The following is a 27,189-nucleotide window of genomic DNA, read 5'->3' as shown; positions in this document are numbered from 1 at the left end:
TTTTTTCCTACTTTCGAAGCTTGAAAAGATGTGAGTTCTTTGTGCGCAATCTTTCATTTATGCATGTGAGAGGGTTTTCTCTTTTTTAATATTTTTACATTTAGTCCTTGTTTTGCTTGTTGGTGGTGCTTGCTTATTTAATATATTCCGTCAGGGACAGAAATTACATGCTGGGTTTTTTTTTTCCTCTAGGAAGTGTGTCTTGGGTTTTTCCCTTATTAGTTTCTTTACTTTTTTTTTTTCCTCTTCTTTTTTTGGTGGTGGTGGTGGCGGTTATGTTTAAATGAAGTTGCTTTTACAACACCAAAGACTTAAGCATCCATTTCCTACATAAAAGGTAGCTACTTTTTTGCATGGACCTCAAGTATATTGTAGTATAGAGGTGGAATTTAAGGAAAGGTATTAAGCAGGCTGTGTTTTAGCTTATGGGCAAATAATAAATGGTATCATTTATCTTGAACGTATCATAGATAAGCTGCTATATAACGATTGCCACTTCAGATAGCTGTGAAATTAGGTGATTAAATTAGTTGTTACTTAACCTTCTAATTTCCGTATAAGTCTAATTACATGAAATAGAAGTTGGGGTTTTGATTTATTACTTTGCTTTTCTGTTTGGAGTGTCATTGTAACTACTATATTGTAAATGATGGAAACTAATTAAAAAAACTTAAAAAAAGAAATAAAATAAAGTAATAAAATAAAATAATAAAATAAAAATCATGAATTTTGTGATCCAGAATCTGGATTCAAAAGACTATGAAAACTTTCAGAGAAATAAAGTCTTTATTGTCATGAAGGCTATTACCTTTCTCAAGGAAAAAATAAGTAAAATTCCAAATTAGAGATATCAATAGAGTCTGCAAAGAACACAAGTCATGTTTTTTTGTGGTCACTGACTCCAATGGTTTTCAGCTTAACTGTTCTGTTTTGTTTTTCTAGCAAACTTAAAAGACTTCTTCACAATCAATGTGATCAACAACATGGCCAATTCAATTTAGTTATTAAGAGAGGCAAAAACAATGGGTTGAGCATATTTTTTTGTTAAATTTTTTTAATGTTTTATTTATTTTTGATACAGAGAGAGAGAGAGAGCATGAGAGGGGGAGGGGCAGAGAGAGAAGGAGACACAGGACCGGAAGCAGCTCCAGGCTCTGAGCTAGCTGTCAGCACAGAGCCCAATGCAGGGCTCGAACCCACGAACGTGAGATCTGACCTGAGCCGAAGTCGGAGGCTTAACCAACTGAGCCACCCAGGCGCCCCGGGTTGAGCATATTTTTGATCCAGTTGTGTTATGGGAGATATTTCCATCAGAGAGACACAGCAATAAATTATCTTTGAGAGGGAATCTGGGTGGGAAAAGAAATGGCAGCATTAACTAATAAATGTTCCTTTTCAAACCTGCTAATGCTCTCAGATGATTTTTCACTGTTTGAAAGCGTTGGGCTGCCTTGCCAAGAAAAATGCACCATCCCTTAAAATTGTGTAAAAATTTTTTCAAAGTCACATTTATAAAACCTAATACCACCTGAAACCAGCAAACTCCAAGTCGTCCAGCCAATCAATACCTAATGGTTTGCACAGCAAGAAAGCCTCAAGAATCTTCTGCTCGTTCCATTTCAAAAGGTGAGACCTCACACATCACATATCTCCAGATGGGGCTTCCAGTGCCTCTCTCAGAATGCAGTCTAACTGGTGATGGGTATTTAAATGTTGTTCACAGAAGTCTCCCCAGGGGTGGAATCTGGAGTATTCACTCTTATATGAGGAGGAAAGATGAAAGAAGAACCCTAGGAGACAAGAGCCTTTGGAAGACACTATTTTGAGGGCTTTTATATCAATGCCTGTGTGTTTCGCAAAAGAGAGCAGCTCTGATCATCCTCAACCCCGTGGAGTCCAAGCCAGGCTTCGTGGCGTGAGGCATCCCACTGCAGTCAGATAATCCGCGGGAGGGCCAAGGAGTATAAACAGATCCCTCATGCTGTCTTTTAAAATCAAAGGTAAGATTTTCAAATGAGACAGTACAGCATTTGGCAGACATAGTTTGCATCAGTAACATTGTCAGAGGAAATTCATCTGCTCCGAATGAAACAGTTCCATGGATCGTCCACTGAAAGGTCAATGGTATTTCATGGTTTACCTTTACTCTTCTTGGCCCAGGTATGATTCATCGGAAATACGGTGGTCTTCTGAATTTTTATAAAGAGGCCACGGTGTCTGGCTGAAAGAAGAGAAGTCCCCCAGCCAAAGAGGTGTGGTGGCTGTGGCAGGGAGAAAGATGTGAAAATACCTTGTGAGATTTTAAGCAGTTAAGCTTCCTACTATTTCCTCCACAAGTCCAAGCTAAGAAATCCCGTTCTTGTTCAGTAATAATTACTGAGCACCTACCATGTGAAAAAGGTAAGAGTGGATTCCATGGAGAATACATAAATGAAACAGAAAATGATAAATATGTCCTTATAAATATTAAATAAATGATCAAGTAGGTTATGGGATGTAAAAGACTATTGCTTGACATGGAAAAAGTGAAGAATCGTGCCATGAGGTTAGTTATTCCCGTCATTATAAATAATGACTCATGGACTCATGGCTCTTTGTTTCACCCTACAGATTAGGACCTCTTATTATCACTCATTATGTTGCTAAAGGCGGTTCGGTTTTGGTCAGTAGGAGCTCTTTCAGGTTCATGCTGCTTTCTTTCAGCAAGCACCACCAACCCCAGCTTCTTTTTTTAGCATTTCCTTACTTTCTGGCACCACAAGCCTTCCCAGGCTCAGTTCATATTTTCCCTGCATTTGTCTTGGAATCAACCACTACTCCAAGGATCTCTGGCCCCTTTAATGGGAGAACCAAGGTCTTGAACTAGTTGTCAGTGTTTCTTTATCCTCTCAGCCAACAGAGCTGGGAAATATATGTATGTATTCTAATCAATTCCCACACACATATCTATATTTAGCTCTTTATCTATCTGTATCTACATTAAAAACATGAGTTCAGGTGTGCCTTAGTGGCTCAGCTGGTTGAGCATCCAATTCAATTTCAGCTCAGGTCATGATCTCATGGTTCATGAGATCGAGCCCCTGTCAGGTCTGTGCTGAGTGTGGAGCCTGGTTGAGATTCTCTCTCTCTGCCCCTCCCCCCCCATACACACACCCTTGCATGCTCTCTCTCTTAAAATAAATAAACACTTAAAAAAACAGTATCAGTTCATTACTTTGGCATAGTCATTAAGGGCCTACGGTGTGCCAAGCATTGTTCTAGGTGTTTGGTATACATATATCAGTGACAAAAAGGAAAGATCCCCGTCCTAGTGAAGCATACATTCTGGAATTCCTTCTATATGCAAGGTCCTACACTAAAGATTTAAAGTACAACATAAAAATAGAAATAATTCCCTGTCTTAGAGAAGTTTACATTACATAGATAATAGATAATATTATTATTACCTACTATCATATCACATACTATTATTATCATATTACATAGATAATATGTACACATGTTTTTAATGGGAGGTAATGTGCACATTCATGAAAAATATGGAGTGATTTAGCCTAAATTCCAAATTATAAACACTAATTTATTTATTCTCTTCCTTTATTTATGAAGCACCTACTATGGAAGGTAGGTGTACAAAGGAGACACTGCTAGGCTCTAGGCATCAGTAAATGAAATAGAAAAAAGAAAAACACCTGATTTCAATGAACTTGCAGTTTTGTGCCAATAGAAAGACCATTGATCAACCAAAAGAATAAAGTGTTAAAATATGCCAACTATCAGGTAGCGATAAGTGCTCTGGAGACAAAGAAAGCGGAAAAGGAAGACAGGACAGTGTTGGGATACAAATGGAGTTGCGAAGTCTCAAGAAGTTCGTTTCTAGGGGCAAAGATCTGGAAGATGTGAGGACTGAGGCAGGAGGAGGGGTGCCAGGCAGAGGAGCAGTCTGTAGTAATTTGGAAGGAAGGAAATCACCCACAGCTTAGTTTCTAGGGAAACCTCACAGAGGAGGTGCAGTGTGGCTAGGCTTTGAAAAATACCTAGTCTCTAGGATATGGGGATATGGAGAGAATAGGAAGAACAGTTCTAAGTGAGCAGTAATATTACTAGTTATGGGGCACAGAAAGGTCCAAATGAGTCAGTCCATCTGGCTTGAGTTAGGGTAAGGCCAGAAAAGCCCATTGGAGGCCATTCTGAAGTCTTGGAGTGTAAACCAAGGGATCGATCTTTTATGTAGGTATTGGGGAGACCAACAAAGAATATAAAAGTGCAATACGCAGTAGTGTTTGTAGTTTGATTTTATTTTCAGACCAAAAACAGCACATGTATGTACCTGTAGAGATAAAAGAGTACAAGGAATATATCAAATGGTAATGCCAGTCACCTCTGGAAGATAGAGGTGGTGGGTCATTTTTATTTTTCTTTATGTTCCTCTACATTTTCCAAATTTTCTGAAAGCAATAATTATTCCTTTTATAATAAGCAAGTAATTAATTAATTAAAACAAGCCTTGGTATCATCACAAATGAAAGAAATGGCCCAAAGGAATGTTTTAGAAGAGTTAAAGTGAGCAGTGGAAACAGATGGACAAGAGAGGGAAGAGGGCTGCTCAGTGTTCCCAGCCACTGAACGCCAGCTCCTTTCTCTTGTAAGGTCAGCCATGGTTCTGTTTTTGAGAGTTTTAGACACAGCTGTGTGGAAGGTGACATTTCTCAACATTTCACCCAGCTGTGGTCAGCAGCCACACTTTTTCCTCCAAAATGTAGAGGAGGAAACTGCTAAATTGAAAAAAGAAAAGGTCTGAAATCCAAGAGCCATTAAAATACAGCCCATATGCTTATTCCTGTTACGTATCTGTGTTTCACAGCTAACATTCAAATTTAAAAGTGATAGAAGAAAGCATTCCTTGCGAAGTGAGGCTTCAATTCATGAAATTCCTCCTCTGGAGAGTCCACAGAAGCTATCATGTATTCCTTCCTTAATGTCATTCTAGGAAAGGAGGTAGCACAGGAAAGCTTTCATGGCTAGGTCTTTGTTCCCAAATCATCAGTGTTAGAAGCTCACCTTTCTCTATGGCCTGAATTGTGTCCCCCAAAATCTTATGTTGAAGCCCCAATCCCCAATGTGATGGTGTTTGAAGTTGGGGGCCTTTGAGAGGAAAGTAAGCTTTGATAAATTCATAAGGTTGGGTCCTCATTATGGAATTAGGGTCTTACAAGAAGAGATACCAGTGAGCTTCCTCACTCGCTGTATATCTCTCTCTCTCCCTCTCCCTCTCTCTCTCTCTCTCTCTCTCTCTCTCTCTCTCTCTCTGTCTCTCTCCCCCCCCCCTCTCTCTTCTCCCCTTCACCATGTGAGGACACAGTGAGAAGGCAGCCATCTGCAAGCCAGGAAGAGGGCTCTTTCCAAAACCCAACCATTATGACACCCTGAACTCAGACCTCCAGCCTCCAGAACCATGAAAATTCAATTTTTGTTGGTTAAGCCACACATTCTATGGCGGCCCAAGCCTACTTGGTAGACTAAGATACCTCCCCTCCCTTTGTGTTTTTCCTGAAGCCATTGCTCATACTATTTCTTTGGCTATAACATAGTCTATTTTACGTTCTTAGATATTTTAGAAATGGATCTAGACTTTCTGTTATCTTCATATTTTAAAGTCAGGAGTCATATTCTTAAGTTCTGCTGCCTTCGCCAATAGCCAAAAAGTGTTATACACATACATATTCATCACTCAGTCAATCAATATTTATCAAGTAGCTCCCATATACCAACCACGTTTACAAGCCCTCAGGAATAGAAAGGTAACAAATAGACTGTCTCTATTTGCTAGAGACACAGCAGAGCAGCAGAGCAGAAGAGACACGTACATAAACCTAACAAATGAGATGGGCACAGTCCTAGCTACATATGGAGGTACTTGTGCACACAAAGAAAGGAGCTAAGCTTTTACCTGCAAGCACAGACATGCTGAGGAGACTCAGGTGAGGCTGCATTTAAGTGATAGCTTAGAAAACAGAGGTGTACAGATAAGAAGAAAGAAGCCTTCACTCCAGTGAGGAGGAACAGCATGGTGGTGAGTATGGTATGTTAGGAGAAAGCTGGACTCTGGCTTAGGGTTGTGTGTAGCGTAGGAAAAGAGGTGATGGGGAGCTGGAAGTGTGGAAAAATATGACCAGCCAGGTGTGTTGGGGCCAAATCATGAAGGCTGCTGACTCCTGAGTGAAACACTAAGAAGTTTCTGCTTGATATTTTAGATCTTAGGCTGATCTCAGGATGAAAGGGAAGTGATCCAATTTGTATTTTGGAAAAGTAAGCCTAGAAAAAAGATAATATCCGAGGTATAGATTGCAGATTATAGGAAAACAGTCAGGAGATTGTAAAAATGCATCCAAGATGAAACAAGGGAGGGACAGGGGAAGGCGCAGAGAGAATGGAGAGGAGGAAAGTGTGATAGAACCACCTGCGTTTGGAAACCACATGTTTATGATTCGAAGTCACTGTTATGTGATTTTCCCTAACAAGGGTGAGTGAGTAACACACCAACCAAAAAATGGGAAGATTATCCTGAGTGTAGGATGAGAAAAGCAGTGCTTCTGAAAGCTGAAGAGTCATTTGGACTTGGAGACATCAGTGGGTGTGTCATGTAGGTGATTTCTCAAATATCCAAATGGGCGCAGGTTGGAGGGCAGACAGACTTCAGGACTTATGTCAAATGAGGCTAAAGAACGGGTTGCAATGAGGAAAAGAAACAGAAAGGGATTTCCAGACTGAGGATTTCAAATATTGGGCAACTTTATATGTGACAAGGCCCAGGGTATAACCACTTGTGATGAAACTAATCCATTAATGTGAGGAAAAGGTAAAAATTTTTAAAGAAATTGTTTTAAGGAACTGAGATATTCCGTTGTTAAGCAGGTCATCACATAGGATACTGAAGCCAGGACAATGGCTTGGGCTGGGGAACAGAGGCAGCTGCAGGAAATGCACCACAGTCCTCGAGAAAAGTTGGGGAAGGCTTTTGAGGCATACAGACAAAGTTCTGGAGGACCAAAAGAGTCCTAATTTCAACAGTTTCACAAGTGCCGTGAATATTGCAGAAAGAAGGTATGGAAGCCTAAGGAGACACCATGAAAATGCAGATCCTTCCTTCTGACCTGAGCAAACCTCTCATGGCAAGCCTACGTTGCTGCTGCCAATGCCAAGCCTAGGAAAGCCAATATTCCAGAATCCAGCACCTCTCGGACTCACCCAAACATTCCACAGTGCCTGCCCAGATTAGTGTACTTGGCTACATCCTTGACATCTTCTTGAAATGCCCCTTAGTGAAGAATGGCTGTTTTCTTTTTAAGGTGGGTTTTTGTTTTTTCTTTTGCTCCAACTCCACTCTAGACCATTCTTTCCCCTCCCTCCTGAATAAAACTCCTGATCTTTGCAAAATGGGCCTTTCATGCTATAACTTTTCCCTTCCTCACTGCCATTAACAAACTACATCTTAGTATTTTCCCATGACTTAAATTTTCTTTTTGGCTCCCGATATTCTCTCTTCTACAATTCCTTTCCTCAATCTTGATGAATTCAGCATCCCTGTAATAAATGATCCAACACCTAAGATTTTCAGTTTTTTGAACTCCATACCTCTCTTCTTTCGTCAACTCAATCCCATGGTCACATTCTGAACCTTACCACCTCCAAAAATTGCACCCATCTGTAACTTTTAAAAAATTTTTAAATGTTTATTTATTTTTGAGATTGAGAGAGACAGACAGACAGACAGAACATGAGCAGAGGAAGAGCAGAGAGGAGGAAGACAGAATCCGAAGCAGGCTTCAGGCTCCAAGCTGTCAGCACAGAGCCAGATGCGGGGCTCAAACTCACAAACTTGACCTGACCTGAGCCAATGTTGGATGCACAACCGACTGAGCCCCCCAGGCAGCCCTGTAATTTTTATCTCAAATATGTCCTCAAGCATGATCCTAACCTTTCAGTTCACTACTCAGTACTTTCGACTCCACAATTCTCCAGGATCCCAGAGATGTCAAGGTGGACTCCACCACCTTCTCTCACTATCCATTATCTATTCCTAGTTTTGTACTTGTTAGGTCTCAATTATTTTATTCATCATTACAATCTCCACCTTGCAAAGAACCTCAGCATTTTTGCTCTACTCCCTCCTTCATAGCCATCTGTCTCATTCTACTCCTGAACAAACCCTCCAACCCACCTTTACTGTGCCTGTACCCAAGCAGCAAGATGTGGATGGAAAGAAACACACAAGGTGGTTGTCTAATCAATGCTGCCAAAAAAGCCTAACACATGTCTTTAGTGGACTCACACTGCCTTCTGCTACACAATATTTCATACCTCTTCCACTTTCTTGAGCTCTCTGGTACCCCAATTCAACATCTACTCATAGCTGATGACCTTGCTTTATACTCTAAGAAAATATAAACCATAAAATCTGAAATCTTTCATCTTCCCCTCCCAGACCTACCAATTTAGTCACACATATAGTCATTCTCTTTTCTCTTGGTACCATGGGGAAGGGCAATTATATCCACCCTCTTTTCCTTCTCAAGGTTTTGAGCCCTTTAGTTATCCCCAGCTATTCCCTTTCTCTAATTTGAATTAGTATATATCATATTCTTGAGAATCCCTCATTTTTAAAAATTATGTAACACACGCATATGTATATACATACACACACACGCACACATACAGACATATTTCCACATCCATTGCCAGCTACTAACCCATCCTCCTTACATCTTTAGAAAAAATTCCTACAGAGGCTATCTTTACTTCATCTCCCATGTACTTCCTAACTGACCACATACCATTCCCTATTCTGAGTTCTCCACTGAGACTGTCTTTGTTAAGGTCACCAGAGACCTCCATGTTGTTACAATGAACCGAAATGTCTCTGTAGGCTGAAATACTAGGTGACTGAGTCAGTTTCCATCAATATATACCCCATCTTGTGCTGATGAATCCCATACTACATCCTTACTTTAGACCATTTATTTCAACTCAAAAATTGTCTTTTTTATTGCCTAGTTGATACCTTCCCTTGGATATTTCACAGACTTCTCATAGAACCCACAAGTGCTCTTCTCCCACCTAATCTTCCCCTTCTCAGCTAATTGTACCATTGCTCACTCAACTCACAAGTCAGGAACCCACAAGACATTATTTTTTTCAATTCTTAACCCCTCACTCCAATCAACACCCTGCCAGTTTATAGTTCCAAGTATACATAGTGTCAGTACTCTCTGCTCATCTCCATGGTGCATGGAGCACCTTCATCTCTGTCCTACGTGACATCTACTTATCTTCTTCTTTTACTTCTTCTCTTGCTCATCCCACTCTCTACTTTCCTACCAGAATGACATTCTTAAGATAAAAATAAAATCACACAAATCCTTCTTCTTCCATGGATTCCTACTCCTACTGCAAGATTCTGTCCCCACCTTTCTCTCTGACTACCTCTCAAAACTATTCTTACCATATTCACTGAGCTCCAGTCACGGTCTTCTTTCAGTTTCTAGAATGGACTAGGCTACATCTCACTTCAGGACTCTTATCCATATTGTTTCTTCCCCCCAGAATCCTCTCTTTTCCTTCTTTAAATGGTCAAATTCTTTCTCATGTCTTGTATATTGGCTCTTGAGAGAATGAAAAATTAATTTTCAGCTTTACATATTTCAAGAAACATGTACATTGAGGTTATAATCAAGACAAGAATGTAGAATGAATATCAAGAAGGCAAAAGTGGAAGAAGAAGAAAAACAGTTGGGGATAATAAACATAATTAATTAGCACTTATCATGTATTTCGGTGCTATCTCTTTACCAGATAACAGAGATGCAGACAGGAACAAAATGAAACTCAAAAGGAGACCATGGAAAAGGAAGAAATGAATGGGATTGAGGATGCCTTTACTCAAAGAAGTTCCACCTTACAATAGAAACAAGAATGACTGCTGGGGAACGTAGAAGCTGGTAATGAGTAAGCAAATGACCAATATTACTGACCAGCATTAGAATTTCATCTAGAATCTCAGTGTAGACTCATCATAGCTTCTTTCCAAGAGTCAGGAAAGAACCACCAGGCTCAGCAGACATGTATATATGCCATGTCCAGATATGAACCTAGGATGTGACCAGTGGAGCGCTATCTCCCTGGCTAGTGGTATAAGAGGAGTATGTGCGGCAGCACAGAAAAATCAGAGGGAATGGGTAGGCTAAAGGAAAAACATTTAAACCCCATCCCAGAAATATATACATACATACATAATATATACACACCCTATCCCAGAGTAACTGCTCAATAAGTAGCTCTACAGCCCCCTAAGTCCTTAGCACAATTAAGATCCTTAGTAATTCTGAGAAAGTCATTTTTAAGAAATGGTGAAACTAAAGTTTCAAAATTAAAATTGTTTGGTATTAGGAAGCCACACCTCAAAACCAACCCTTCCCTTTAGAAAAATAGCAAATTAGAAAAAAAATGCTCTATTTTATATTACTTAGTTTTTCACTTTTTCAGTGTTTATTTACTTTTGAGAGAGAGAAAAAGGAGGGACAGAGAGAGAGGGAGAGAGAGAATCCCAAGCAGGCTCCACACTCAGGACAGACCCCAATAAAGGGTTGGATCTCACAACCATGAAATCATGTCCTGAGGTGACATCAAGAGTTGGACTCTTAACCAACTGAGCCACCCAGGTGCCCTACTTTTTCACTTTTTATACAAACAATATTTTATGGAGATACGATTTACACTGAGTCACATACACGGGTCTCCAGGGCACAGCTCTATGAATGTTAACATAGGTATTCACCCTCTGTCACGACTGCCCAGCTTAAGAGGTAACGTGATACTAATATTTCTATTGGCTTCAAGGTGAACAACACAAATTCCTTGTGCTAGGTAATTCCCATTACTAGTGCCCTCCTCCATCCTCAGTCTAAGGAACCAAGGTAATTTTGGTATAGTTGAGTTAATGCCTGGAATAGAAAAGCACTGAAGTTATCCTTACAATGTCAAAAACCTAAAAGATATCTATAGGTAGCTCTATATTTAGAGGAAAATAAGAAAAAAACATTATTATGCTTTGGAGAGTAATTTGTGACCCTGCTCCTCTGATGGGATTTACCCAGGTTATTCTGTTCCTGAAAGCCACTAATAACCCCAACTCTACTGGTTTGCTTTTCCCTGTGTCCCCCAGAGGGGCATATGTTTGGTCCTGTCAGGTACCAGAGCCTAAAAAAAAAAATCTGTTATTAACACTGCTTTTGCTTTTGTGTCTCACCCTAGTGGGATGGTCTGTGGTTTCCATGGCAATGATATCTGGCAACAATGCCGGGCAGCCTTCCAGGAACTGAGGTTGGAAGCTGTGAGGCTAAAATACGTCTGTCAGAGGTAATGAAGAGTTCTCTGTGTAAACATTTCTATCCAACTGCTCTGCTCAGCCACCTGCACAGGCCCAGAAGGTAATGAGTGTGATGCAGGGGTAGGGATTCAGGGATGGGAGTGTCAGCCTGAGACTAACATATCACATATCACACAGACCCTCTTTATTGTATGTATTGTGACAGAGCTAAGATTCCCACCCAAATGAATGGCTTATTTATCAAGATAATAAATTAAAAGATGATGCTGGGTGACCTCTGGAAGCTTTGCAAAAGATTCACCACAATTCTCAGATTCAGATTTAAAAGCTTAATTCCTCATATTCATACTCCCTGCCATCTCTAATAAGTTGCCTTCCCCCAAATATTTCTGTAAATGCTATTACCATTTTCCTAAGCATCTAAAGCTTTGACTTGAGCCTTTAACCCATTCTTCTAATTGAGCCAACAAATCCTATCAGCACTTCCTTCCCATTTTTTCTATTAGCCATTTATACCAATTCATTTATTCATGCATTCGCTCATTTTAAACATACTGAAGATGCAACAAAGAACAAAATAGAAAAAAATATTCAGTGTCTGTGGATGTGCTTAGAGCACAGAACCAGGCAAGAGCCATGATTCTGTATTGTGACAACTCAAGTCAGATTTCTACCCACTAGACTAGGATTCTTTCCCATTATAAACACCACGTGATACTCTCATAAGCTGCCCATTTCTTTCTTGTCTATGGATGTATTATGAATTAACCAGCCCTGAAGATCCTTTTAGGCACAATTCTGATTGCCATTATATCCCTATTGCAATTTACTCCTTCTACTCTGTTGATGCCTTCTTTCTGGAAAGAAGTACTAGAGCTTATCTGCTACCGTAGGATCCCTTCATAATGGCATCTCTGTCTTAATGGCAATATCCTCACCATAGCTCCAACCTACGGAGACAACTCCCATTGGGTTTTTCAAGATTCTGGTGCTGCATTCACTAGTTTAATTTTAGTGTCTTCATGAAGTGAGTATCCCATGGAATCACAAAAGGATATCCACCACAGAAGAGGCCCTCAATATCCAGATATTCAAGGTGACATGTTCTGTGGCAAGTAGCCTCTCCCCAGCCATTTCAGGGTCCTCAGTGGCAGGGATGGAGGCTATGGAAAAGCTAACCAATGCGCAGTACCACTCTCTAAAGCAGAACTGGCAGTTGCTACTGCTGAGTGTCTAATTTGCCGATAGCAGAGACCAATACTGAGCCCATTGATATGCTGTCACTTGCAGGGAAATCAGAGCAAAATAAGTAGCAGATTACTTATGCTGCAACTTTTCCTCATAGGGTCAACTACTTCTTCTCATTGGAATATGTACCTATTAGAGCATGGACTTTTCCTTTCCAATTGCAATGTTTACCCCATACCATTAACCTTGAGCTTACATAATAATGCCTCCTCCACCATCATGGCATGCCACACAACACTGCTTCTAATTAAGGAGCTTATTTCATGACAAATGTAGCAATGGGCCCATGCCCGTGAATCTACACGTCTTGTTTATGTATCACATCACCCATAAATAGTTGCTCTGATCAAATGGTGGGATGGCTTTAAGTACGAAAACCCTGAAAGATAGGTACTCTATCATACAGTTGAAATATATGCTCTGAACCAGTGACCACTACATGGTACAATTTATTCGATAGCCAGAATCAAGGGATAAAATTTGGGAATGGACTCGCCTACAGCTACACCTAATTAACTACTGAGATAATTGTTGTTTCCCACCTCTACAACTTTGAGCTTTGCTGGTTTAGGGATTTTAGTTCCCACGGAGAAATTATCCTATTTAGGCTTATCCAACCATTTGGGGTTCCTCATGCTACTGAGACAAAAGGCACGAAAAGAGTTTTATATAATGTTTGGGAAAATTACTCCTCCAAGGGGAGGAAAACTGTAGAAAACTACAGTCTTCTATGGGTGCTTCACATGCTTCCATGTGCAAATTCATGGAAAACTACATCCCCATAAAAGCAAGACTCTAGGGCTTCAAACTCTACTAGGAATGCAGGCTTGAGTTATACTTCCAGTAAAGAAGTGGCTATTTTAAGATGAAAAAAATATCAAATAGCTATTGGAAAAGGAAGTTATAAATATCAACCATGGTCTCATGAACAATTGCAGAAAAGTAGCTATAATGAATATTTTCTACCTTGCCTATAACATGTATTCTAATGTTAAGTCAGTTTTCTCCTTCCTTCTCCCTCCTCCCTTCTCCTACTATTTTACTTGAGTACCAATGCTGTTGGCTAAATCTATGACTTTGTCGATGTGTTACAGAATATTCAGATAAATGTGGATATGATTGCTGTGGGAAATCTTACCTTTTAGAAGAGCATCATACAGTCTGCATGAGGATAATTGCATCATATTGGGCAGATGCACAGAACTAGAAAGTAGGTAGAAAGAAAGGTATGGGTGCTGATTAGCCAAGGGCATTGATTGTACTTGTTATTTACCTGTTTTCTCTAAGCCCCAAACCCTTCTATGCTCTATAACTCTGGGCCTAGATTTGTGCTCCCTGTTCCTCATACTAGCTAGCTTGCCAGTTGGCATTTGTTTAGGTTGTGCTAATGGGAGGCACCAAAGGATTGGAACATGGCAAGAAGAGAGAAAAAGCAGTCCTCCTTTCAGGCCCTATTACCAATGCTCCAGCACCAGATGGTTCGCTCCAGCCTTTCCATGCCCCTCCAGAGGTACCTGCAGCAGTGAGGTCTGTGATTCCTAGTAGTGCCAGTACCAACCATGCTATGCCTCCTCTCCCACTGGACTCGGCCCGTTTCCACACTCTATACCTACCAGATGATGCCCTCTCCTCAGAAGTCCAAGCACCATTAGGTCACACCCTGTCCTCAGAGGTTCGGCCCTCACCTAACTCTGCTCCTCCTCAGAATTCTGACCACCAACAGTGGGGGCACCATGGATTGTGGACACCTAACTCTTTCTTCTAGTCCCCTAGTCCTATACATAGCTGAGTCCTGCAGTTAGTAACATTACAGTTACCTCAGTGTCTCTTCCAATGTTGTGTAATTACCTACATCTACCTTTGTTTCAAATGTCTAGTTTGTTACGCTTTATGTTTTTTGCTTGTTTGCTTTCTGACTGGATCTAATTTGATACAGAGAGGAGTGGTAAGCCTGGAGAAAAAATTAACACCACCATTTATCCATTGTTACTCTGTGCATTAATCCCTCTATTCTCCCACCAATTAGGTATTTATTGAGTACTTCTTAGGCCCTCTACTAGGCTTTGGGACAATGAAGATCAAGCAGGTATGGTTCATCCCAGCCATCAAAGAACTAGTGGAGGAAATAGTGAAAGCAGCAGTAACAAAAGAATGTAGTAGATGTTAGAGGAGCACTTACCTAAGTCAGGGTTTGGGGGGAGAGGGGCCAGTCAGCATAAGCTTCTAGAAGCAGTGACATCTGAACAGAAACACAAAGTGTGACTAGGAGTTAACAAGGCATAAAGTGGAAGCCGGGGAGAAAATTCTCTAGCAACAAGTGAAGAAAACGTGTTGAAGAAAATGTGGCAAGTTTAGTAGTTTGTTATGGATGGAGACTACACAGTGCGGCAGGGCAGAGCTTAAGGGGATGGAGGGGAAAGCTAAGAGGCAAAAACAAAGGCTGGGTGGGTAGCAGGAGGTGAGTCTGGTGGCTCTTGTAAGCCTCTTGTTTTCCCTGTCTTGTTCCATACAGTGCTCAGAGCTGCACAAAAGATGTCATCTTACCCATGGTAACGGAATAGTGGGATGGATTGAAGGTTTGTACTCCCCTCCAAATTCTTATGTTGAAACCCTAAACCCAATGTAATGGTATGAAAGGCTAGGGCCTTTGGGGGGTGATTAGATCATGACAGTGGAGCCCTCATGAATGAAATTAGTGCCCTTATAAAAGAGACCCAGAGATCTCCCTCACTGTCTCTCCATCATGTGACTTGGTTACAGCAACCTGAACTAAGACGAGCAGAGTGAGATGAGGGCTCCTCACCCACCCTGCAGTCTCAATACAAAGTCCGCAGTAACAACATTTCCCAATTAAGTCTTTTCAGCCCCAGGTGACTTGGTTTCTCCCCAAATGTGGCTCTCCACTCATTTGCCTTCTAAGTCTTTCTCTCCTTGGTCTTTCCTGGATTCTTTCCCTCACAGTCTCTGCCTCTTCCTAATGCAGAGCAATCACGTCCCCTCTCAGCCCTGCCAGACGTACATCGTCACCTTCACCAGTTACCAGGGCCCACCCTTCTTAGCAGGCAGTTGGATCATATGTGGCAAAGAAAATTTCCTACCATAGGACAGAGAGAGCGATCATATAAGTAAGTATTAGAAGTGTGTCAGAAAGCTCTTTGAAGAAACACTGTGTAAAATAACTAGCTCTTTTTGCTGGGGCCATAGTAAAGTTGGTTACGGAAGGAGGTGTTCTTAATAATCTGGCAGGAATTCCCAAATCCAGGAAGAGTGTGAACCCATGTAATTACTACTTAGCAAAAATTTTTTGTAAACAGAATACAATCTAAGCACCTTAAATGATTTTTAAATCCATCTCAAATGCAGCTTTTGAAGTTACAGGATTCTTTGACTTATGTGAAGGATGTAGTCCATGTATAATTAAAATTTTGATGGGAACCTACCTCCCACTGATTGCCACACTTAAGCCATATGCATCTTCCCACACAAACTACACGCTGGCACCAGCGTTTAGATATTTTTGTCAAAGTGTCAGAACGCACAGCAATCATCCCAGAAATCCAAAGCAAAAAGGCACAACTACACAAGCATCCAGTCAATGTTACAAAGAGAATCACCAAAATAAGATGCAAAATCATGTGTGTAAAAATAAATCTATCCCTCTCACATGACCTCACTCTTGGACTCCCTCTTTTGATACATTCTAAGTGTAATGGGATGCTGAGCAAGCATAGTTTTATATTTTCCAAAAACGGTACCATGCAAAAGTATATGTTTTCATAATGATATAGTAGACATGACATATCCCGTATATCTAGGACTGGCTATCTAGCAGACCTGTGGAATCAGACTTCCCAAAACGCATTTGCACAAAGAATCAAGAAACTTTCTCAGAGAAAACAATGTAAAACAGAGCCAAGAATGAGTCTTACCCAGCAAATAAGCCGTGGTCATGAGAAGACAGGGATGATCTTGAGTACATGCTGATGTGCACTTTTTGTATATGTCTGTCAACTTGGCGCCTATCTGAATTCTCTGAAGAAAGGGTGGCTAACATCTCTGTATTGCTGAATATGCTTTATGACATTGGGCCACGAGTCATCCAGGTTCCTCAATCTGGGTATGACACAAAAGCAACTAGCCTTCCCCCATTCACAATGCAACTGCTTTAGCACCAGGAAGAATCTAGGAGGAGACCGTGGTGCCCAGCAAGAGGATGTTGAGTCTGGAAATCACAGGGGTAGATGCTGATCCAGGAAGAGAAGCGACTCCACAGAAGCAGTGGTTTTGCACAGTGATTCTCACAGAAGAAGCAAGAGTGTCCACTACGCGGGAGAGGTGCCAGGTGGGGCCAGCAGTGGGGTCCGGAAGCAGTGTGACCTGGTAAGCCGCCAGTGGAAGGGAGTGCTGGGATAAGACCACTAAAGCCTCCCACCATATGGGAACATGCGAGGCACTCCTTCGGGACTCCCAGGAAAAAAACAGAAAGAACTTTCAGGACACCGGAGGAAAAGTTAGTAAAACACAGAGGTGAGGAAGTGCATCTCACAGTGTGTCACACAAAGTAGGCATTCAAATGTTTTCTCATACAAGTGTGAGTACAGGTGGTTCAGAATGTGATTGAAAATGAGAAAGACTCACAATTATAAATGTAGCCTCTTAACAGTGTTACGATCTGTCTTAAAGAGATTTCTATTTGCTGATCTTCTCTCTGCCCTTCATAGCAGTGGTTTATCAAACCATGTGGAATGGATTCCTGGGATTCGATTGGAAATGCCTCGGACAGAAAGTGGAGGTCTGTGGGAGGGGCATGGGTGTGATTCCATCATAATTGTGCTGGGAAAAACCAATCTCAAGACAAAGTCCCTTCTCAGTGAATAAAGAAGATGTGGCATATATAAACAACAGCATACTATTCAGCAGTCTAAAAAAAAAATGAAGTCTTGCCATTTGCAACGACATGGATGGAACTAAAGTGCATTGTGCTAAGCAAAATAAGGCAGCCAAAGAAAGACAAACATATGATTTCACTCTTATGTGAAATTTAAGAAACAAAATAGATGAACATAGGAGAAGGGAAGCAGAAATAAAATTTTAAAAAGAGAGGAAGGCAAACCATACGAGACTCTTAAATACAGAGAACAAACTGAGAATTGCTGGAGGGATCTGCAGTCGGGGTGATGGACCTTAAGGAGGGAACTTGTGGGGACGAGCACTGGGTGTTATATACAAGTGATGAATCACTAAATTCTCCTCCTGAAACTTTTATTACACTATATGTTAACTGACTTGGCTTTGGATTTAAAAAAAGACAAAGTCACTGCTGCATGCTAACATAACTCTAGATAACTCATTCCCCCAAAACAATAACCCTTAAAATATTTGAAGACCATTGTCACATCTCTGCTCAGTCTCTTCCCCTGCAGCTGAGCACCTCAGACAGCTGCTTCCCAGATAAGAGGGCCGCAGCCCCTTCATCACGTCAGTCACTTTCTCACATTGCCCTCTGGTTAGTTAGCTCGTGTCCTTTTAAATATGTGTATGGCTGAATCAAAATTCAGAGGCCTTGACTTTGATGTGTTTTTTTTTTAACTTTATATTATCTGCAATTCATTTTATTGTACTCTTGAGCCCCTGTTCCTGATCATGGGGCGGGGTGGGGGGGGGGAATTAAACTTTCCAGATAAATCTACTGCTTCCAATTTAAAATTCTGCTACAATACACATCTCTGTAACATCAATTACTATCTATGATTGGTTAATAGGATGATGTCAGTATAATGCAGAAATCACTTTGGTTCATACATGATTTCTGCTGGGCAAGGGAAACAGAATTAGCACTGTAACCATCAGCAAGAAAGGAAAGCACCCTCAGCTTATTGGTTCTGTAAGCAGGAGCTTTCTAATCTGCACTTTAAGAAAATTAAAAGCAGGTATCTACCAAAGAATTTTGGGTCTTTTGCTTGCTTCTTTTTAGTGAGTATGTTTACCCAGGACACCTCACCTTGCTCAGGACTCTGTTCAGTCACCTGCCTTGTCTCAGCACAACACGTTATACCTTTGCAATATATGTTTTCTTAGACTTTTTATTCCCCAAGGCAGCCTGAAGCCACGGATCCACCTGCCTGCCTGGGCAGTTGTGTTCACCCTGAAATACACACGATTGTTTTATTAGTGCTCTGGTTTTGAGTGGTTTGCCCCAAACTTATTTTTCCTACAAATCTTGCTAAGCAATTGTACAGATTGAGAGGTTTTTCAGGAATAGGTACATGGAGTTATAACAGAAAGACCCACATCTCATTCAGCTCAATATTCAATCAACTCAAAGTTTAAACTCTCCAGGGAAGGGTGTTTCTCCCCTCAGCAAGGAATCCCCACCTCTGGCCCCTGTCCTTTACAAAGGGTTTGTAAACTACTCAGAGTCAGCTTTTGTATCCTAAGGGCAGTGGAGATGGGCAAAGGCTTCTGATCTCATTCGGGGGTACCTCTGGGTCATCACTGTCCTCTTGTTGAGATGTCCTCTCCCACCTGGTTTCTGGTACTCCGGGCTGGCATAGGTCCTTCCTATGGCCCTCCCTCAGTTGCAAAGTCCCAGCAGGGTGCCCTCTGCCACCTGACCGCAGCCCTTGCCTGGTCTGCCGGCTTCCTAGTCCTTCTCCATTCCTCTACTGGAAGAGGCAAGACTCTCTGGTTGCACTGCTTAGTCTGTGCAGGATGCAGGCGCCCATGACCACTAGCCCAGACCCTTCCATCTAGGTGCCTCCCTCCACCATGCTGCTCTTCTGCTCTGTACTGTGTCAAACAGCGTGCCAGGAACTTTTGTTATCTCTTATCCTCTGCCATCCCAAGATATGCCTTCTCTTAGGACTCAATGTTCAGACTGCCACAATCCATGCTTGATATGTGAAGGAAAACATTTGAAAGTTTGAAACCCCTTTTGTGTCTCAACAAAGATTGGCTTGCAAAATTACTGTCTCTCTGTATGTTCAAGAAAAGTCAAATTTGAGTCCTGATACTGAAAAATATTTTTTTCCATTTTTTCTAGGCTGTTACTTGTCTTTCCCCTGAAATGATCAGTGATGACCTCTGATTTGGGGTGGAGGAGCGCTGGGACACCGAGGAGCTCAGGAGCAGCAGGAATCAAAATACTTTGGTTTGGGGGCACCTGGGTGGATCAGTAGGTTAAGCGCCTGACTTCAGCTCAGGTCATGATCTTGCAGTTGGGGGTTCAAACACCAAGTTGGACTTTGTGCTGACAGGTCACAGCCTGGAGCCTGCTTCAGATTCTGTGTCTCCCTCTCTCTCTGCCTCTCCCCTCTCTCTCTCTCTCTTTCTCTCAAACACAAATAAACATTAAAAAAATACTTTGGGGGTGCCTGGATGGCTCAATCTGTTGAGCATCCGACCTCAGCTCAGGTCATGATATCACAGTTTGTGGGTTTGATCCCTGCATCAGGCTCTTTACTGACAGCTCAGAGCCTAGAGCCTGCCTTTCTGTCTGTCTCCTTCTCTCTCTGCCCCTCCCCCACTCATGCAGTTTCTCTCTCTCTCTCAAAAATAAATAAACATTTTCAAAATTCAATTAAAGGGATACCTGGGTGGCTCAGTTGGTTAAGTATTGAACTTTAGCTCAGGTCATAATCTCCTGTTTCGTGAGTTCAAGCCCCAGGTTGGGCTCTGTGCTGATAGCTTGGAGCCTGAAGCCTACTTCAGATTCTGTGTCCCCTCTCTTTATGCTCCTCCCCTACTCATTCTCTCTCTCTCTCTCTCTCTCTCTCTCTCTCTCAAGAACAAACATTAAAATTTTTAAATTTAATTTAAAAAATACTTTGGATTGATATGTTTCAAAAGTTTACCAAGGATTCATGTGATGTCCACAACTGAACATGTAGGTCTGACCAACAGAGTTCAGTGGGACTAAAACTGAGATTGAGCTGGCCTCTGTAATGGGCACTCCTTCTGTATCGTCCATGTTATGTTTTTGAGTCATGTGACTGACTTAAGTACCTTTGGGGAAAGGAGTACCCATTCTAGTAGTTTTCCAAGCCAAAGATACTGTTGGGATTTCTCCATCTGCTTTTTTATTGCCATGAGGAATCCACCCCTGCTCTGGCTGTGGCCCTGGGGGATCTATTACTTTTATTTGTTCTGTTACCTTTGCTCACAGGACTTCCCTGCAGATGCCAAGCAGAGGGAGCAAATGATACAGTGTTTCCTGTTACAGTGGGTTCTGAGCTGCCCCACAGTGGGCATCATGGTCAAGAAGAACCTGGCCTTTTAGTAGGGCCGCTCGCTAAAGTAAGTCATCCAGCAGTCTGCACTGCTCCCCATGGGGCACCTTCTAGCACCTATGCCTGCTCCATGCCTCTGCAACCTGACCAAATACTCTTGTTATTTATTTCTTTGTTTTCAATTAATAAACTTCTAGGGGCATATGGGTGGTTCAGTTGGTTGAGCATCTGACTCAATTTTGGCCAAGGTCAGGATCCTCGGGTTGTGGGACTGAGCTCCACATTCAGCTCCTGGCTGAGCATGGAGACTGTCTGCCTGAGATTCTCTCTCTCTCTCCCTCTGCCCCTCTCCTCTGCTCCCACTCTATCTCTCTAAATTAAAAATAATTTTAAAAATAGTAAATGATCTTCCAGAAGAGGGCTTTGATACCTAGAAAGGGATATATCAAATGCAAACATACAATACATAAGGTTCTCTATTCTGTGTACAAATTCCATAATTTCTTCTACATCTGCATAGTCTATGCACTGATGGTAGAGATGGAGTAGCCAATACAAAAGGATGGGAGAGATGAGGCCAAGGTTTATTCAAGCCTCTGAGGAAACCTGGAGCCTTTGTCTTCCACTCTTTGTAAGTCAGCTTTTTACAACCAGTCTCTACACTACAGCCAGATGGTCATTCCACAGTGTAGATCCTGCCACACGTCACTCCTCTACTCAAAACTGTCCAATGGCAGGGAGCCTGGATGACTTAGTCAATTAAGAACCTGACTATTGATTTCGGCTCAGGTTGTGATCTCATGGTATGAGATTGAGTCCCACATCCAGCTCAGGAATCGTATTGATCCTGCTTAAGATTCTCTCCCTCTGTCTCTGCCCTTCCTCTGTTCATTCTCTCCCTCTCTTTCTCTCCCACTCTCTCCCCAAACAAAACAATAAGAACAGCAAAATTATCTAATGGCTTCGCATCACACATACAACATAATTGCATTCCTTACTCTGGCCTCTGAGGTCACACATCATCCGACCCCTGCTTCTCTCTCAAACACCATTTCCTACTCATTATACCTTGGCACAGTGGCCTTTTGCCCACCATGTCTGTTCCTGTCTCAGGGCCTCTGCCCTTGATGTTACCTGGAACATGCTTCTTTTCAAACATGTCATAGTCCACTTTCTAATTTGAAGAAAAAATTTCCAAAATTCGCCTGGTTCACACAAGCTTACTGTTCAGTAATTGTTTCATGTGGATTCTAGGACAAAAGAAATACCTAACAGTTCCATGCAATTAGGAGTTCAGGCCAAACAATATAAGTATAACAACTTAGTAGCTGTTTGAAATAAAGGATATACATACATTGAAAAAATATATATTTCTTTTATAAGTAACCAGAATTAATCACTGCATTAGTTTCCTAGGGCATTTTCCAAGGTCACAAATGGCCACATATTAGGCCACTTAAAACAACAGAAACTTATTCCCCCACAGTTCTAGAAGCCAGAAGTCTGAAATCAAGGTGTCTTTGGAGCCATGTCCTCTCTAGAATCTCTGCAGGAGACTCTAATCCATGCTTCTCCTATCTTCTGGTAGCTGCTGGCAGTCCCTGGCATTCCTTGGTTTGTAGCAACATCACTGTCATCTTTATCTGTCTTCACATCACTTTCTCCTCTTTGTATCTCCAGGGTGAATCTCCTGCTTCTCTCTTGTAAGGACACTTATAATTGTTTTTAAGGTCCATCCAGATAATCCAGGACAAATTCACCCTCTCTGGTCCTTAACTTAATCACATCTTTTGCCATATATGGTAATATTCACTCTTTTGCCTAATGAGGTAATAATATTCACAGGTTCCAAGATTAACAAGTGAATAGATCTTTGGAGGTTCGTTTTATCCACCCGCCACACTTACTAGTGGGTTGTGTGTACCTTTGGGCACTACACAACTCCTCAGACCTTGGAATCACACTGGGCCTTGCATGTTCTTAGTGTTTACTCAACACTTGCTTTTTATCATGACAAAAGCTTTCCAAACAAACAAACAAACAAACAAACTCAGCTTTCCAAAGATAAATCACCACTGAAGGAATGGAGCATAATCTAATACTGGAACTGTGAAAACTACTGCAAGCTAGTAGCTCATGTGGTATCTCCTAGATATTGAGTATTTTCCCTCAAATTTTTGATACAGTGTGGTGTGAGTTCACTGTGGCACCCCTGGGCACTTTTAAAACACAAGGTGGGAACTGTGGCTTTAAGGTACTTGGTTTTTTGTTTGGAAGGGGGTTGTTTGTTGTTTTCTTTTTTTTTCAAACACAAAGAGAGTGGGGGAAGAGCAGAGGGAGAGAGAGAGAGAGACAAAGAATATCAAGTAGGTTCCACACTCAGCACAGAGCCTGACCTGGGGCTTGATCTTAAGACCATGAGATCATGACCTGACTCAAAATCAAGAGTTGGATGCTTAACTGACGGAGGCACCCAGGTGCCTCTTTAAGGTTTTTCTTCAATGACACTCTTCTGAAAGACCGTTGCTTACAGCTACTGTCCCTACCACCACTGTGTCATCGCTCTGCCCACTCATTCTGCTCTATTTTTCTTCATAGCATTTAGCATCTTCTTACTTTACATTGTAAATTTCTTTTTGTCCGTTTCTCTACTCTAATATAAGTTCCATGAGATCTGAGATGTCTATCTTCTTCACCACTGTGCCCTCAGTCCCTAAAACAGTGCCTGGCACAGAGTAGGCACTCAAGTAATATTTACTTAATGAATGCATAAAAGATAGGCAAGGAAACCTGTGGTCTTCATATGACAACAAGCAAATTACAGGCGACAGATTTTCTCCATGTGCTTGTCTGGTATGTGTTTTCTGATTTGATTCAAAACATGTATGAACCCTGAATGTAAAGGCTCCTTAAGTTTCCTCAACAATATAAAATTTATTTCTCTGAATTGTGGCTCTAGAGGAAAGTTTGGTTGATCTCATAGTGACAAAGTAAAAATGTAAGAACATTCACTTATAGTTGCTCCACCCATGACTGAAGAGAGAATGAAAATCTAAGGGCTAAGATCAGGACTCCATGAAAGAACAGTTGGAAGTTTATGTTAGAGAGTAAACAGCAGAGAGATGGATGCTTCTCGGAGAGGCTTGGCCTCATTTTTCTTTGGTAGCCTCCTCCTCTCTCCCTAAATATGCAACTTTCCTTCCAAATGGCCTGTCAGAGAGCGTGAGCCTGACATCTAGAGCTCAGTGTCCTCAGGAGCTAAAATGTGTTTTCATAAAGTTTTTAAAAATTACTAATATATTGTATTGTTTTGATTTTAGTAGGTGATTTCATTTCAAATGAAATAATTGCCTATTTTTTTTGTTAGCTTTTATTTCATTGGAACCAATATTACAGTAAGGACATGGGGGCCTCAGGCACTGAAATGGCTGGCATGTTCACTCATCTGTTGAATCTTTTTCTCCATATCCCCTTGAAATGACGAGGAAGAAACTTTATGACAGAATGAATTCATTAGTGACAAAATGAAACCAAGATAGGATTTTGCCCTCAGCACTGAACTCTTGGAGCCCAAGAAATAAACTAATGAAAGTGTGTGATCTGCCTAACAAGGAAGTTAGGGTACTTGGCAACGGTGCTGAGACCTGAGACAGAAGCCAAGCTTGAGGAAAGGCTGGACGTCTGGGAAAGATACAGAAGGGAACAATAATGAGGAAAGAAAGACAGTGGAACAGGAAAGGAGTGAAAAAGAATAAAGCCTTGTATTCCAAGAGTCAAGTTGCCCTGCTCAGGTGCCCCACCAGGAAATCTGTTGTGGGATGTGTATCCCCAATGCTGCAGACTCTTCACACAGTTCTCTGGGACTTCTGGGTAACTCAGTCAGTTGAGTGTCCAATTTTGGCTCAGGTCATGATCTCGTGGTTGGTGAGTTTGAACCCCACGTCCGGCTTTGTGTTGATGGCTCAGAGCCTGGAGCCTGCTTCGGATTCCGTGTCTCCCTCTTTCTCTGCCTCTACTCAGCTCATGCTCCGTCTGTCTTTCTCTCTCAAAAATAAATAATAAGCATTTAAAAGAGAGAGAGAAAGAGAGAATCCTGTGGGCGCAGAGCTACCTGGGCTCACCAATATACCTTGCCACCAATGGAAATGAATGAAAAACAGAAGAGCATTCAACACCTAACAAAATCCAAAAGAACAGAAAAAAGAACAACTAATCTGAGAAACAATGAAGGAATCCAACTTTAAAAACAATTAACATTTTTAAAAATATTCAAAAAGTTATCACATCCTGGAGCACCTGGGTGGCTCAGTCGGCTAGGCATCAACTTCGGCCCAGGTCATGATCTTGCAGTTGGTGAGTTCGACCCCACTATTAGGCTTTGTGCTGACAGCTCAGAGCCTGGAGCCTGCTTTGGATTCTGTATCTCCCCCTCTCTCTGCCCCTCCCCTAGTCATGCTCTGTTTCTCCCTGTCTTTCAAAAATAAATATAAATGTAAAACAAACAAACAAAAAGAAGATATTGCATCCTTAACATGTGGACAAACTGCCATGAAAAAGGACCAGTACAAGAGCAAGAAAGATTGAAGTAATGGACAGACTAAATGATAATATCAAAGTGGTAAAAGATAAGATTAGAGACATACAAAACAGAGTTGAGGAAATCCTCCAGAATGGAAAACAAAAAGACAAAATAGTGGAAAATATGAGAGAAAAATGACAAGGGTGATACATTTTCAAAATTCGATATTCATTTGATAAGTTCCAAAATCACAAAACAGAAACAATATGTATAATATATATGATAATATATAATCATAACAAATATTAAAATTATAGATAGTAAAATAAGATGATAAAATAATAAAGACATAAGAAGAAGAAGAAATTTGCCTTAGCTGAAAGAAAACCATGGTTCTAAGATTCACACAACCATCTCCTGTTGAAATTTCAAGATAGTGGGGCGCCTGGATGACTCAATTGGTTTAACACCTGACTTCATTTCTGCTCAGGTCATGAACTCATGGCTTGTGAATTTGAGCCACATGTCAGGCTCTGCTCTGTCAGTGTGGAGCTTGCTTGGGATTCTCTCTCTGCCTCTCCTCTGCCTTCTCTCTCTCTCAAAATAAATAAACAAACATAAAATAGAAAAGAAAATAAAAGAAAAGAGAAAAGAAAAGAAATTTCAGGGTAGGATAAACTAAAGGTCGGAGAAACTTCCAGAAAGAAAAAAAAAACCAGGTTAACAAAGTTAGGCTGCAAAATAAAAAGCAGAGTCCAGGGAGGAAAGTTCTCTTAAATCTAGAAATTTATATATATACAGCCAAATCATGAATGAAGTGTGAGGATTTCTTAAGTGTCTTTCATGTGGGATATCACAAATTTTAAAAACCGTGTTCTATATTTGAAAAAAATATTCAGAAGTATATGCCAGCAAAAGTAAAACACAAACACAAAGCATCTGACAAAGAAATTGTATAGACTATTTGGAACAAAAACAACTTTGACACAGAAATAGAAAAGGAAATGAGATGGAAAACAAAATAAATTTCTTAAGCTGACAAACTTGGAAGATTTTATAGCAAATAACAAAAATTTAATTTGCTAAATTATATTTTCATCCACCTGCATCTAATTGTTCTGCTTAATTCTGGAGTAAATAATAGTTATATACTTACAGTATTAAAATGTTAATCATTTTTCTTGTTTTAGAATCAGCCATATATAGACAGACTATAAAAGATTTAATTATAAGCACCGAACTGCAGGACAGAATATAAATGTTATAAATAATGTATAATAAGGAAAATCAGGAAATAGATGGAGAAAACAAGGTAAAGAATTGTATAAGTACACTAAGTTGCTCATCTTTCGTAGGAAAGTCAATATATAATGTTTAAAATTGGTAAATCAAGAAATAGAAGCATAAGAATATTATTTCAGCATAAAAATGGAACCTTCAGAGGCACTAAAAAATGACAAATCTACCCACCGTAGTTTCCTTTGGGGACAAGGACACAGAGCAGCAAGACAAGGAGATTCTATTTTTCACTTTATACTCTCTTGTTCTGTTCAAATCATTTACCATTTGGATGCATTCATTCCATTATTCAGAACAAAAATATGGAAAAGAAACATTATACATCAAAAGCATACTCTTAATCCTGAGTGTAAATACTTTGGCCATTTAAATAGAAAAATGAAATAAGTCCCACTATATTCTTAAAACCTTGTTTTTATAAATCCAGAGTTTTTAGAATAAAGTCTAGGCATTTTGCAGCAGGATCCCAAGTAGGATCTCATGGGACCATGAGACCTGTAATCCTAACC

At 40.8% G+C, this 27,189-nt stretch overlaps 1 long non-coding RNA gene across 1 annotated transcript; it reads right to left on the bottom strand.

The window, feature by feature from the left end:
- Nucleotides 1-1,359: 1,359 nt before the first annotated feature.
- Nucleotides 1,360-18,714, bottom strand: LOC115305450. Its single transcript, XR_003914786.1, has 3 exons — nucleotides 18,636-18,714; nucleotides 13,773-13,837; nucleotides 1,360-2,261 (listed from the first exon to the last, which is right to left on the bottom strand). It is a non-coding gene; the product is annotated as an uncharacterized LOC115305450 (long non-coding RNA).
- Between the last annotated feature and the right edge of the window lie 8,475 nt (nucleotides 18,715-27,189).

Source organism: Suricata suricatta, chromosome 10 (genome assembly GCF_006229205.1).
Source record: "Suricata suricatta isolate VVHF042 chromosome 10, meerkat_22Aug2017_6uvM2_HiC, whole genome shotgun sequence".
Lineage (NCBI taxonomy): Eukaryota > Metazoa > Chordata > Mammalia > Carnivora > Herpestidae > Suricata > Suricata suricatta.
The sequence above is the reverse complement of the archived record's forward strand: the minus strand, read 5'-3'. Positions and strand labels throughout refer to the sequence as shown.